Source organism: Antechinus flavipes, chromosome 3, assembly GCF_016432865.1.
Source record: "Antechinus flavipes isolate AdamAnt ecotype Samford, QLD, Australia chromosome 3, AdamAnt_v2, whole genome shotgun sequence".
NCBI classification, from domain to species: Eukaryota; Metazoa; Chordata; class Mammalia; order Dasyuromorphia; family Dasyuridae; genus Antechinus; species Antechinus flavipes.
Window position 1 is genome coordinate 169,384,421 of NC_067400.1, and position 15,688 is coordinate 169,400,108.

The following is a 15,688-nucleotide window of genomic DNA, read 5'->3' on the forward strand; positions in this document are numbered from 1 at the left end:
AAAGAATAATTTTTTTTTACAAAGGAGGCCAAAAAGTAAATCCAAGAAATTCCTATTAAACTGCAGACTTCATAATTACATAAATAGTGCTGTAAAAATCATAGTTTGTTTATATGGCTATGTAAAAGGCCTCAATGATTTGTGATTTCAAGCCTAACATCTATCTATTTTTTGCTTGTTTTGTTTTAAGATACTTCTTATTGTGGCCTTTTAATTTATGTAATAACCATTTAGGCCTTTGTCTGTTTCAAACTGAAGAATTTCCTATGATTAAAAAAAATAAGCAAAAGCAGTCATGTATCAGGTGATCACATCTGACAAGGTATATAGTTTTCTTTCTAACAAGCTTTCTCTTTCATCCCCATAATGAAGAAGATAAATTTCATCATAAACTCTCCAGGACTTTTATTGCTTTTCCTTTATTTCAGAGTTCAACTTCCTTTTCATTTGTATTGTTCTTTTTTTCTAACTTACTCTACATCAATTTATAATTACCTTATCAAGTTTCTCTGAATTTTTTCTATTTGTCATTACTTAGGTTACAATACTGGATAGTTAGGCAGCACAATGGATAGAGTACTTGTTCTGAACACAGAAGACTCATCTTCCTGAATTCAAATCTAACATCAGACACTTAATATATGTATAATTTTGGGCAAGTCATTAACCCTGTTTTCTCATATATAAAGTGACCTGAAGAAGGAAATGGCAAGGTGTCCCATGTCTGTGCCAAGAAAACCCCAAAGGGAGTCATGAAGAGTTAGAATGGCTGAAAATATCTAAATATCAAAATGTTGTATAATATTACATTTATATACAATAGTTTTTTAGTTTTCAACCAGTCTTCAATTTCTACATACTCACTTTCTTTTTAGTTTTTTGCTACCACAAAGGATGCTGGTAGGATCTTTGATAATGATAATAACTGAGATGGCGATGATGATAATCAGCATCATGATCATAATAATAGTAGCTAACATTTATATAGCACTTACTATGACAACCCTGGAATTAGGTGCCATTATTATTTACCTCTTACAGATGAGGTAACCAAGACATACTTCCTAGTCTAGAGTTTTATTAAATTGATTTTGTTTCTGACTGATTTCCTTGGGATGTACGCTTAATAAGGGAATTTCTGAGTTTACTTACTTTTATTTTGTAAAAAAAAATGTTAAATTGAAATCCAAGATAATTGGATCAGTTCACAGTCTTACTCAAAGTTCATCAGTACTTCTTATCTACCCCCTAATCCTTTCATTGACTTGTTATCCCTAGACATATTGAAAATTGTTTTTATTCAAATTTTTAAAACTTTCTTATCCAATATTTTCCACTCTGTTTTGCTGCCTCTCAAAGAAAGAAGAGGAAAAGCTCAAGGCAAAATAACAAAATAATAATTCCACAGATAATCCAGAAAACTAGGGGTAATGTATGTTCTCATAACAGAAACTTAATGAAGGGTCAACTAAACTTCATAGTGAGAATGCCTAAGAGAAGATACTTTGTCAGAGAAGGGAGGAAACCCCCTAAGGAAAATTTTCATTTTAGTAAGAACAATTGTATTTTTAAATTTTTAGTTTTGTATTGTCAAGAATTGCTTATTTCTCTATACCATCCCTGTGGTGAGAAACTAGACATTACTTACTTATAAGGAGGGAAAAATAAGGGTGAAGGAAATAAGTATTTATATAATACCTACTATATGCCAGGCATCATAGTAAGTGTTTTAAAAATATTGTGTCATTTGATCCTTAAGATGGAGGAAACTGAGGCAGAAAGAGTTTGTGAGTGTTAAGGTCACCCAGCTAGTAAGTGCCTGAAGGTGAATTTGAACTCAGGTGTTCCTAATTCCAGGACCAGCATTGTTCTACTATATCAACATACCTAATTTCAATATTGCTTGTATCCTCAAATATCCTGCATTTCCTTAAAGCCAGATTATCAAGACTCTAAATGACTAAATGGAATCTTAGAACTCTTACCCCTTACCTATTCCACTCAGAGATATATGTGATCCAACTCTGTGGAGTCTAGGGGAAACCTGCTCTCTCCTCCCACAGAATTATATCTCATAAGATTGTATCTATAAACTTGCCTCTTTTGTTCTGGGTCACTGCTCTCAAAGTTCCCTGACCATCTTCCCCATTTGTCTGTATAAAAGATTTCCTACTTACAGCTCTGGGGTGAGAATGAAGTAGACCAACTACCAGCTAGGGACCAATTGCATGAACTAATACACTTCCTCTTTTTCCTACAAAATCTTGTCTGAGATATCTGGTTTCATGATACTCTAGTACTGGTGGAAAACCACAGAACCAACTCCTTATTAAACATCATGACTAGTAAATGTGGTTAAAAACTACATTAAGGCAAATCTTCTTAAATGACTCCAAATGTGGTCATATAACTGAATGTGGGGGTCCTGAAATTAGATTTATTATCAGTAAATGTCTGATTTATCAGTAAATATTTGGTTTATATATTTATTTTATATACCTGTATGCCTGGAGTTACATGAAAATTTCTCAGGTGAAAGAGCTTGCAAGTGGAAAAAATTTAAGAATCCCTGACCTAAAAGACAGGAATTTTCCCTCTATAAGAGAGGGTGGTAATTGTGTTAAAAATTCAAAGTTTTGATTGTATTCAGTCTCTCCTCTCTTTTAATAATGACATAAAATATATTTTTTGATGTAAAATCTTTTAACTGCAATTATACAATTGCTGTTGTTGTTTGTCCTTTCTTCTTGAAGAGGACCATGATATTAGGAAGAAGATGCCATGACATGCAAGTGAATTTTTTTTAATGGAGGGAAGGTTATGCAAGATCACCTGCCTCACTTTCCCCTCCAGAGCCATTTAAGTCCAATGGCCAGATATAGATCAAGATGACTGGAGATGGTCCTGGGTGAAATGGGAATCCTTGGCCTTTTTAAGTTAACGTCTTCAACAAATCTTAGTTTGACTAAGGCCTTAAGGTCTTAAGGATTATACAGCTGGTGGTACTATGGATAGAGCACTAAGCCTGCAGTCAGGAAAACAAAAAGTTCAAATCTGTCCTCAGATGCTTAAGTAGCTGTGTGACTTTAGTAAAGTCACTTAACCCTTTTGCTTTCGTTTCTTTATCTGTAAAATGAGCTGGAGAAGGAAATGGTAAATTTTTCCACTTTATTTGCCAAGAAAACCTTAAATGGGGTAATAAAAAGTAGAACATGACATTTTAACAACAACAAACAGTGGAGAAGGATCTAATGATTTTCCATATGCCTAATATAGTGTGTGTGTGTATATATATATAATTTTTTTTTCTATAGGTGCTTGAAAAGTTACCTTGATCTTAAAAAAAAGTCTATTGGCTTAAGGAAGGGGTGGGGGTTACATTTACGTGACTAATACTGATTTTGATGAAATATTAATTATGATAGTGATAATCTCTTAAAATGGATACAGCCTATGTAGTAAAACCTCAGTATATTCTGTAATTCCTCATTCAAAATTTTAAAAATTATTAATAAATTTTATTGAGCTTTGCATTTATTACATGGAAATAATAACTATTTGATTTTTTTGAGTTTTAAATAGGTGGTCAGTTCATGTTCAAATAAAAGAGAAATAAATATCGATTTAGATGAGATAATTTAAAAGCTCATTTTCTACAGTGTTGTTTACAACGCCATTTCAGATCTTTTTCTGAACATGCATTTTTAAAGATAACTATGTTTGTAGGAAGATCCATTTTTTCCTCCTTTTTCATTTAAACAGAATGACTTTTTTTTCCCCTTTAAACACTGGAACTTTTGTTATGTTAATCAGGCAGGGAACATTTCCAATTCAATTTTACCTGAGCTCTGGTCAGCTATAGTTTCCTTTTGTTTGATGTCCCCAGGGCCCTTCCTTGTCTTTTAAACTGTAATCTAGTTGGAGCTGCGTCAATTTCTTCTGTCCATTACATTTATGGTGATATCATAGATTTTTAATCCCAAGAAAGTTCCCTGACCTGAACAGTAATGTGTTACAAAAAACCATGTCCAAGCCCCTAAAAGTAGATCTTCCAGCTCTCTCTGTGGCCCCCTTACAAAACCCAAGAGTATAAATCATCCTGGGGCAGCACAATCAGGCTGCTGTATCCAGACTCTTTCCATTTTCAGATTGTGTTTTCATTGAATCTGGGAATAGAACCTTTGGCTCAACAGAGACCTGTCAAGAGCAAGTGGAGCACAGTAATTAATTGGTGATTTCAATGAAGTGGACATGTCCGATATTGCAAGGCAGCCAAACCTCTGCTCAGCTCTGTCACATCTCTGTAGTAATGAGATTTTAAACTCCACTACTTTTTAACTCTATACAAGAGCCCCAACCATTAAAAGGATTTTACCTTTTTTTTTTTTTAAATCACAATTACCAGCTGTCATGAAGTTCAAGAAATAGAGCAATTTTCCTACCTTTAGTCCATATCAGCAACTTCCTGAATCTTTGGTATACCAAGTGGGAAGTTGTTCCTTTTGAGTGGGTCACCTACTGGGAAACAAGGGACAAAAACAAAACCTGGGAGGAAGCTAGAGAAGTTTAACTCTTGAGCTGCCAAATATGACCAGGTAGACTAGAGAATAAGTTAGCCAAAGCTCCCATTTAAGGATTACAGCTTTCTTAAAAGATGATTGACAGCTTCAATACTTTGCTTTTTCTCTTTTCTATTTGGTGGCAGAGGTGGTGATGGTGACATTTATTAAATATCTACTTTGTGCCAGTAATTGTGCTAGATACTGGGGATACAAAGGCAAAGAATAAAATTGTCCCTGACCTCAGGAAACTTATATTCTATCATTTTTAATCCTTGGATAGGTAAAAGCTAAGTGGCACAAGGCATGAAGTGACAGGCTTAAAGTCAAGAAGCCTCAACTTATTAGATGTATGATCTTGAACAACTCACTTAACTGTGTTTGATGCCATTTTTATATTTAAAATCAATTGAAGAAAGAAATAACAAACTACTCCAATAGTTTTACCAAGAAAACTCCAAAAGGGCCATGAAGAGTCAGACATGATTGAAGTTGACTAAACAATGAAGTAAAATTCACTAAAAAACTTACCTTTTGAAATCAGAGATATATTGGACATAATGCAAAATCAAGCCAAGTGTTTCATTTTCAGCTGACATATGGTCAGGGGAAAAAGAGAACAGTGAGATATTGGCTACCTTAGCACATAACTGTGAATCATTCTATTAGTCAGTCCTGGTTGCAGTTGTTTTTGTTATTAAAGGATCACAATAAGTCTAGGGAATATTACTTTAATCTTATTCTTTTCTGCACTGGTGATAAACATCAAACTGCAGGTATTTAGCCTTTTAAAAAATTTTAGCCCTTTAAAGACCTCTTAATTTACTGAAATATTACTGTATTGGTCTGAATTATGGCTTTTAATATTCTACTTCTTTTAATATGACAATGCAGGATCATGCTTCCAGTCTTGTCTCTTATTCTTGTTGCATCATTGGACCATCTCCTTTGCTGGGCACACATATCACTCACTGATAATGTCTTTCATTCTACTTCTTACACATCTTTCAGTTTCAGTGTGCATTACCCTGGCATGGTGTAGCATTGTCTTTGGTATCAGAAACACTGAATTCAAATATGCCTTTGTTATTTACTATCTACAGTAGGTCAATTCATCTATCTGGACCACAGCTTTCTAGTCTGTAAAATGTGGAGCTTCACATCAATGACATTTAAGGTCTCCTCTAGCTCTAAGTTTTTTGATTTTATACCACTGGTCTTATAATTTTAATATTTCTAATATAATAGTGTTTCATTATTCTTAAATATACAGCATAGAATATTGAGGTTAAAGATATGAACTTTGGAATATACTGAAAAGTATGGAATTATTACATAATTTCTCAATTGCAGTTCAACCTTATCTCTTTCTCCTGCCCAATTCTGAACCCATACATTGTCCAACTATAGTATCTAAATTATATGTATATTGATGGACTAATTTTATGATCTGCGTTGTCCTTTTACTGATCACATTTTGTATAATATTCATTGTTCATGTGCTTCTTTACCCTAATGGGTGGATGGTTAGACCAATTACATTTTATTACTTTGTATTTCAATGAGGTGGCTCTGTAGGATTCCAGGATTTGATACAATTACAATAGTGCTTTCTGGGAGTGAGAATCTCACCATTCATAGAGGATCCTATGCATGATCCAAAGAAAAACAGATCAGAGATCAACCTGAGCCTATTTTTCATCTCATTTATTGTTAATGTTTACATAACACAGAACATGGGTATAGCTAAAACCTGAATAGACATTATATCTGTGTGCACATGTACATATGTATATGTGAAGAAAATCTGAACAAGGAACTTGATGTAAATAGACAAGGATTTTGGTAGAGAAGATATAGAATCTTGTATAATGTTAATATGTATATGGAAAATGCATATTTCAAGAAAATCTTCAATATTGGTCACATTGCTCTTCATATCTCACTTTATTGGGATTCATATTCCTCCCATTCCCTGTCATGTACAAATACATACATGTGAATAATATAATATGTATATATTTCCTTTGGTATGAAATTGGCTCACAGCAAAAGCATGCATATATGTTACATATGTATACACATATATACACAAAGGTATATGTATTTACTGACACTCATCTAGAAACATCCATCTATACTCTGAGTATAGTGTGTGTACATGTATATATAGTGTGTATATACATATATTCACATATATGTGTACATGTATATGAGTATAGATATCCAAGTAGTACAAAGAATAATGAATTATATATAATATTATACTCTAAGAATAATAATGTAGACAGCTATTTCTAGGTGATTGCCAGAGAAAGAGAGAAATACATACACACACACAAATGTATGATAATAGTTTTAGGAAATGGCAGGGGCAGTGATAAGGGATTTTTAAGGATGATGAAGATCTAGATATTTTCTTTTTGCAGCAGAGAATGAGGCAGTAAGTTATGGAAGATTTGAGAAAGGATGTGGGACAATTATAAGGCAATCTCTGGAAGGATTTTGAGAAGTACAAATCTAGGGTGCAAATAGAAAGATTAGCTTTGTGTAAGAGATGCACCACAACTGGGTTTCAGCTAAAGGAAAGGAAGAGAAACTATGAGATTATACTCATGGGGAGTAAATTGAACAGTTAAAATTGAAGTACGATCCCTCTGCCTAGAGATGGGGGAGGGAGGAAGAGTTCAGAGTGAGAGGTTTGTCTGAGTCACTCCCTAAAGGTAATCCTGTTAAGTGCTTCTAGAAGTCCAATAATGGAGCAGTCAATTTACTCATTTGCTACTGCTTGGATGCCTGAAAATGGGCTGTGATCAATATTTAATGTTACAATGAGCACAAAAGATAGAGCTGCCCTCTTTTTAAAAGACATGACAAGGTTAGTGCTTGGGCTATATGCAGATTCAGGAATGGCATTAACCTCCATCACGACTGCTTGTTACAATTACTCAGATTTCCCTTGGCATTGGTACTTGAATGCTCATGTGAGGCAAAAACAATTGTGAGATTTTTACTTTTCTATTCCACATTTCAAATTAGATTTGTGTGTAAGATGAGGGAGAAACTAGTTCACTTTATATATATCCTCCTTTGCTTCATTAAAGGTAACATTAAAGTGAGCTTTGCCAATTCATGAATTCATGAAATATTTTATTAGCCTTTTAATATGTACAATGCATTGTACTGAGCGTTGGATGCACAAAGATAAAAACAGAAATAAAATCCTTACTTGTAAAGATCTTACAGTCTTGATTAGTTAGCATTAATTTAGATTTGGTCAATATATCATGAGAAATTTTCTGGGGCAAATTTTCAAAATGTTAAACTTTGTTAAATGGACACATCTACCAGCCTCTGCCTCTGTGTGTGTGTGTGTGTGTGTGTGAAAATAAAACCTGCACAGGTACTGAGTGTATATAACTGAAGCCTAAAAAAAAACTTTCTGTGTAAATGTTAGTAAAATCTAAATAGGCTCTCTATCTAAAGAGACAACAAATTTGGTCTAGGGTTGATTATAAAGAAATGATTAAGTTAGGTGACATATGAAAAAATAGTTATTTAATACATCTCTGCAAAAATCCATTTTCTTTCAGAAATTCTAAATGTAAGAAATAATGAAATAACATGAGCTTCAAGGAACCAATATTTTAAATGGCCCAAAGAAAATTGAATTAATAAATTAATTGTTATAAACAAAGAATCTTAAAGTTTAGGTTTCCAAGGAATATAGTATGAGCATTAAAAACCATTGATCTATTATAGACATAGAGACATAGACAAAACACACAAAAACTGCAGAGAGGAAAACAAAAACCTGGGAATATTCTGTAATTTGACCAATGTAATTTATCTATTTGGGGGTATAATCTAAAGATTATGGGAGTCAATTCCAATGCAGGAAGAATTTTTGGTTTTGTTTTTAGTCTAATGACTTTTGCAATTGCTTTAATTTGATATTTCTTTTTCTTGAAAAATTGACCAGAACTTTACATTTCAGGTATTTATTTGTGTTTATGTAAAATTCCAGGCCCCTTGCATTTAACTCTTTAATAGTTGGCCAGAATATCCAAATCTCTCATTACAATAATTCATCTAAGATTCAAGCCAGATGGAATTCTATCTGTTGTACAAGTGAAAACATTCTTCATTAGAAAGTAGCAATTATTTCATACAGCACGTACTAGGACATCAGGGAAAGAGATGTTCCTTATTCTGCCCAATGGACCATGTGGCAACACCTGTTTTATATCTGGAAACCTTTCCGATTACTACCAAAACAGTCAAGGCTGAAATAGCATCATTAAGTCAAGTCATCTCATTTGTGCACCTTTTGGGAGGGAAAACTCTAGGAACCATGAAAATAAACCAGATCTTCTATTGATAAAATGTTTGTCTTTGTATTAAACATAGGCTTTCTCCCATTTGTTTTCTATTAGCAAAACAACACAACTAGTCTCTGGAAAGAAAACAAGATTTAAAAAAAAATCTGGTCTATGTTTAAATGAATATTCTCTCTGGGAAAAGGCATAATACTCTGATAATACAAGTATTTATGAAAGTCCATTTTATTTGAATGGAGGGAAATCCAATGGTGATTTCATTTTTTCCTTTTCAGCATTCATTTGTGTGCTATGCTAACCTATAGTCTTCAAAAAAATTCCTCTATTCACTAAGATGTTATGACTTTTTCAGGACCATGTAGATATTACATACTAGAGGAAAGACCTGAGAAATAAATATTGGAAGAGTTTAAATGAAGTATGATATAATCAAAAGAACACTGGATTTAGAGATTTAAAGACATTGAATTTTGGTCTAGGCTTTGCCATGTATCAGCTGTGGGACTTCTGGTCAAATATTTCTGAGTCTCAGTTTTCTTGACTGTAAAATAATAATTGTTTTATCTATAAAGAAGGGCTATTGTGAGGCTCAAATGAAAGAATGTATATAAATATTTTAAAACAGAATATTATATTTGGAGGCAAAGGATCTGTATTTGAATCCCTGCTCTGCCATTTTCTAGCCAAGTGACCGCAGACAAATCATTGAATCTGAGTCATAGTTTTTTCCATCCTAAAAATGAAAGGATTGAACTTAATGACCTCTAAGATTCATTTTAACTCTAAATCAATTATCCTAAGTACTATATAAATGTGAGCTGTCATTAATAATGAAAGTGAAAAAAATTCTTTGTATAACAGGTAGTATGAATGTGGGGTAATGTTGTTTTCATAGTGCACCCTCTCCACTCCCCACCCCCCCTGAGAAATATTAAACTAAATATTTTGTGAAGAATTCAACTAATTTTGTAATCATATTTGTGGAACACAAAAATCTATTCAACACAAAAAAAGAGACTTTCCATGTATATTGTATATTATGGAAAGTTAGGAGAGGCAGAAGAAATGATGTCTGAAGATTATATTTGAAAACTATTTTATATTATTCTGAGCTTCCTTCCTTTTTTAAAAAAAATGAAACTGATGAGTATATTCAAATTTTAATCATTAGGTGAATAAAAAATTCCATGGATCACACCTTATTAATTGTATGACTGCATTTTTATAAGACTCACTCCACATTGGACAATTAAATCACTTCACATGGAAGTGAATTATTTTCTGTATTATATAATACTGATAGCTAGGGCAATGATAAATAAAAATATAGTAGTTAATGAGTTTCACATCAAATTAAACCGAGGGGCAATTTGATCTTCAGTCCAGTACTCCTTCTCTTTTGATGTGTTTGCTAGAACATCTCCACTAAATGTAAACTAATTTGTATTCTGTCTTCACAGTGACTGACATTATGATTTTATAAGTTGCTATTGTGAAATGGATATTTTGGTGGAATACCAAAAATATGACTTTTTCCTTCTAAAAGAAGCTAATAGTAGTGGGGTAAACAGACTGCTGGGTCTTCAGAAAAATTCTATCTATGTGGTTCTGAAGAATACTGTGCTAATCTTTTGGGCAATACCACAGCATCAGCCCATATTCTGTTCTGACCTGGACTATTGCGGCATGCTGAGATGATTCTGTTTTCCTTATACAAGTGTGTTCTAGCTTAGCAGTGCTGATTTATTTCCAGTACCTGAGTTACTTTTGCTAGCTGAGCATCAAAAACATTCTATGATCTCTGAAACAGAAAGAAGAAACACGGATTTCTTGTCTCAATCAATAGGCTCACTGGCCCTGCTGTTGTCTCTATGCCAACAAGTTGTCATCTAAGTAAGAATGCTCACAAATCCAAAAGGGTTCTAATGATTACTTTTATGGTTAGTTTTTTTAAAGAACTTTAATTTGAAAGCAGAATTTAGACTCATTTTGTTGACCTCCCATCCATCCACTAATTGCTTTTCAGTATACTCCTGAGGGGGGAAAAATGCAGTGGCCGCCATTTTGTAAAAATGAAAACTAAGGCAGGGGGGCCAAATGGCCTTGGCCAAGGTCACCCAGCAAGGCAGCCTCAGAATGCTCCATTTCCTGACTCACTGCAATATGCAGAGCCCTTGCTCCATAGGCCCTCCCAGCATGCCAGCAGGGGAGGCAATGGAGTCACCCAGAGCTGTAAAAAAGGTTGGGCACAATGCTCTGACATTGCATTGTGATGTTTGCATTAATATGTGATGACATACTGCAGTGACACAAATTCACAATGGAAATGTCACAATGGAGTATTGGAAAGTCGTTGAGACTCTGTGACTCCTGGTGAGTCCATTCACTCTCTGAACTTAATCATTAGTTTAGAGAGAGAAGAGAGGGAGGTGGCTTTAGTTTGTAGGCTTTTGTTTGTTTGTATGTTTGTTTTGGAAGTGCAGCTTCCTTGGGATTTTTCTCCTCAAATAGAAAATTAGCTAAATTCTAGTAGTATTTAAGGTTTCCCAAGTTACTAATTTTACTATTATTGACTTTAGTTACAGATATAAAGCTCACTAGCCTATGGCTTTTGGGGGTTCTTTTGTGTTTCTACATTGTTATTGGTGGTAATTTATTCTCTATTGGGGAAAATAAAATATTAACAGTAATGATATTTCACATTCAGATGACTCGAATCTTTAGAGAGCACTCTCTTCAAAATCACCTTATATAGGAGTAGGGTATGTCAGAAAAAGCACTGGATTTGTAATCAGAAGACTTGGGTTCAAATCCTACTTCCATTACTTCTTATCTATCTTAACTTTTCCTTTAGGCTAGTTACTTAGTTTTCCTAGGATTTAAATTCCTCATATGTAAAAGAGGGAGTTGGAAGATATGGCTTCTCAAGTGCCTTCCAACTCTCAATTTATATTGTAGATTTATACTTGTCTTGAAGATGAGAAAACTAAAAGGAAAACAACTTTTCAGGGATCAAACAGGTAGAAAGTTTGGAGCCAGTAACATTTAATTTTTGAAAAAATTGTAGCCCATTGGCTCTTTTCAAGAATGAGATGATTCAAGGCAATTCCAATAGGTTTGTGATGGAAAGACATCTTCACCCAAAGAGAACTTAGGAGACTGAATGTAGATTTGTTGTTGGTTTTTGTTTTCTCTCACCCCTTTTATATTTTTCCCCTTTTTTGTGTGCAGCATGACAAACATGGAAATATGTTTAGAAGGATTGCAGATGTTTAACTTATACTGGATTGCTTGCTGTCTTGGGGGAAGGCAGGAGGAAAGGGAAATAAAATTCGGAACATAAGGTTTTGCAAAGGTGAATATTGAAAACTAGCTTTGCATGTATTTAGAAAAAATAAAATACCATAAAAAATTTTTAAAAGGGAAAAATAATGTAGTGCAGGGCTCTTCCCCATACAACAGTGTTCCATTATTCATTACATTAGAAGATGAAAATATTGTTGAGAGTAAATGCTGTTCCTACAGCAAGGCAGTATATAATGTGGTTGAAAGAGTATTAGAAACCTGGACACCTCCATCTTAACCCTGCTGTCTCTGTTATTTAGTAGTATTGTTCTTGGGTCACTGATTCCTCAACTATAAAAATCAGAAAGTTGAACAAAAGGAGTTTTAAGATTGCTTTAAGCTCTAAAATAATCCTACAATCATGTGATTTTTATATGAGCAGACCTAGTCATGTAGAAAGAATGTCATCTTCTTAAGAGCAGAGACTTTTTGACTTCCTATCTTTTTGCAATGTATCTTACACACATTGGTCATATAATCAATATTTATTGAATTGATTTGTTGTTAAGATAGGAAGAGTATATAGGACCATAGGGAACATGCTAGGGCCGCCTCTAAAAAGTATGTCTTCTTTCTTTTCCACTTCTTCCCTTATTGATCAATTTTATTATCAGAAATTACTTTTTTTAGAAGTACATTCCTTTGGAGTAAAGTTTGCACAGCCCAGAAGTTCTTTGTGTCTATATTCCTGAGAAATTTAACAGTCTCTTGTCCTTCCCTCTGCCATCAATCATCAGTATTTCAGTCTGGATTAGTCTATAAAATTGTTTTTCTGCTTTTTGGCTTTTCTTTAAAAATTTTATTTGCTCTTTGCAATACCTAGTCCCTCTCAGATTATGATTGATTTAACAATTTTGTCCAAATTCAGTGGACCATTATATCTCACACACACACACACACACACACACACACACACACAAATGCCATTCTATAGTAACATTTCCTAATATTCCAAATAACTGCTATAGATTCTGAGATTGAGATTCAATATTTTTTTTTACTACTTCTATTTTCTTTCCTTTCCTTTTTCTTTCAGACTACACTGAAGTAATTATACTTGTGTCTGCTATGCTACAATTATTACAACCACTTATGACAATGGTGTTAGAAGATAATGTTGCTGATCAGTTATAATTTAAGCAAGATCTTCTGGTTGTTTTTTCCAGTAGAGCAAATGAATTTTCTTTGAATTATTGTAGCTTCAGTCCTGTACCCTTGTGATCACACATGCATTTGCAAGGTGTTTAAGGGATATTTAAACTGCCTGTGAACAAGAGCCAATTAAATAGTATGCTGAAAGATCCTACCTTAAGTGTTACCTGATTGTCAGAATTTGAACCAACTTGGCAAAGGAACCACTGTAAGGAACTACTGTGAGAAATCTTGTATCATGGAATCATGCTTGTTTAATGTACTATTTTCTGTCAGGATCATTATTTTCCATTGATAGGCCTAAATAAAGAGCAGTAATCTTTTATGAATGCTCAAAAAATTTAAAAATTTTTCATTATCATTTTGAAGTGACAATTTTTTTTTTATTTAGTAGTCATACCAATGTAGACATAAAAGTTTTTTTTTTTTTTTTTAATCTAAATTCATTATAAAAACTGCTTTGGGTAAGACATATATGGATTTTATTCTGGATTTTTTAGTAAAAACACATAAAACTATTATTTCTACATCTGTACTATATATATATAATGATTTATTTAATATTTCATATAAGGAAAAATCTAATTATAAATTAGGAGATATACCTCATGGTATAGAGGAAGGGGCACTAACCTTGAAATAAAGACACATAGGTTCAAATTCATTTACCTAGCTGTGTGATTCTGGGTGTATAATGATTTAATATAATAATTTAATACTAATAAAATAATATAATAATTTAAGTAAATTATTCAATATTCCTGGGTGTCAGTGTTTCATCTGTATACTGGGCATGATACTAATTACTCTCTATCTTGCAGGACTTGTGAGGAAAATTATTTATATACTTAAATCATTGTAGAAATTGTCACAGACAATTAAAATTTAAAAGTAGTTCTAAAAGAGACCTCTACAGACATTCATATGATATTTTGGCTACCTTTGAGTTTTCTACAATAGGTTGAAATAGAAATTAAATTTAAAGAAAACATATATTTCATTTAAAACGAAACTAATATTTTCCAAGCCCAATGTTTTAGTCTGCAAACTAGGGCCATTGTAGATGGAACAAATTTATAAACAGCCAGAAGAAGACAATCATGAAGAAATGAGATAATAGTCTTCAGATGAAACAATTAAAGATGAATTATGACATAATTACAGACCCCCTGATGGGTAAAGAAGAAAGCTACTGATGATATAACAGTGTTTGCTGTAGTGACTATTGCTGTTTAGACTAAAGACATATTTTCATTGCAAATTTCTCTATTTAGTTGTTTATAACTTTCTCAAAACATCCCTCTAGTTTGGAAATTTTTATGTTTTATCTGAGATTAAATAAAAGTATCTTTAGGAAGTTTAGATAAAATGTCACAAGGTATATTTTTTTGCCCTCGAATGTCATTCTAAATACTCCCCAAAATAGGAATTTCAAGTTTATTAAAATTCAAGTTCAATATTAGGTATGCACATTAAGTCACAGTTGAAGAAAACTTTCTCTTTGTACATGAACATATGCGACAGACTTATTTTAGTCTTCAGGTTGTCCAAAGGAAAAGATCCATGTCTTTAATCTCCCAAATCTATTGGCGACAACTCTACATTTATTCAGTTGTATGTATTATGAGGAAAATTATAAAATAAAATATTTTAGGAAAAAATAAGGTCATTGAATTATATAAAATGAAGCAAAATGAAGAAATTTCTTTACAAAATATATTTATGTAAATGTATTTTGTGTGACAGTGTTGACACACTATATTTATATATGGATAAAATGGGATAATATATGTAAAGTACTGTGGAAACTTTAAAGTATTATATAAGTGTTATCTATTATTGTTATTATTATCATTATTACATAAACTTTAAGATTTAAAAAGCAGTTGCCTCACAATAGCCTTGAGCTGGAAAGAACAAGTATCATCATCATTTAGGAGATGAAGAAAAGTAAGAGAGGTAAAAAAGGAATTTGCAAAAGTCACTTGGCTAATAAGAGACACAACCAGGTCTCCATTCTGCTGTGCTACATACTGCCTATGTTCTTATGGTTTTTGTATACATACAAATCCATGAAATGGATTAGCATAACCAAATATCATTTTAGCAGCTCTATGACATTTATTATTCATTTGTTAATGAGATGATAGACATCAATTATTGCTACACTCTGTCCTTGATATGCAATTTCAGTCTGAGATTATTTCTCTGACAGTAACAATTCTGCCTTTCTTCCCAAGCTCTATTTATTTTTGTTTTGTTTTGTTTTGTTTTTGTTTTTGTTTTTGTTTT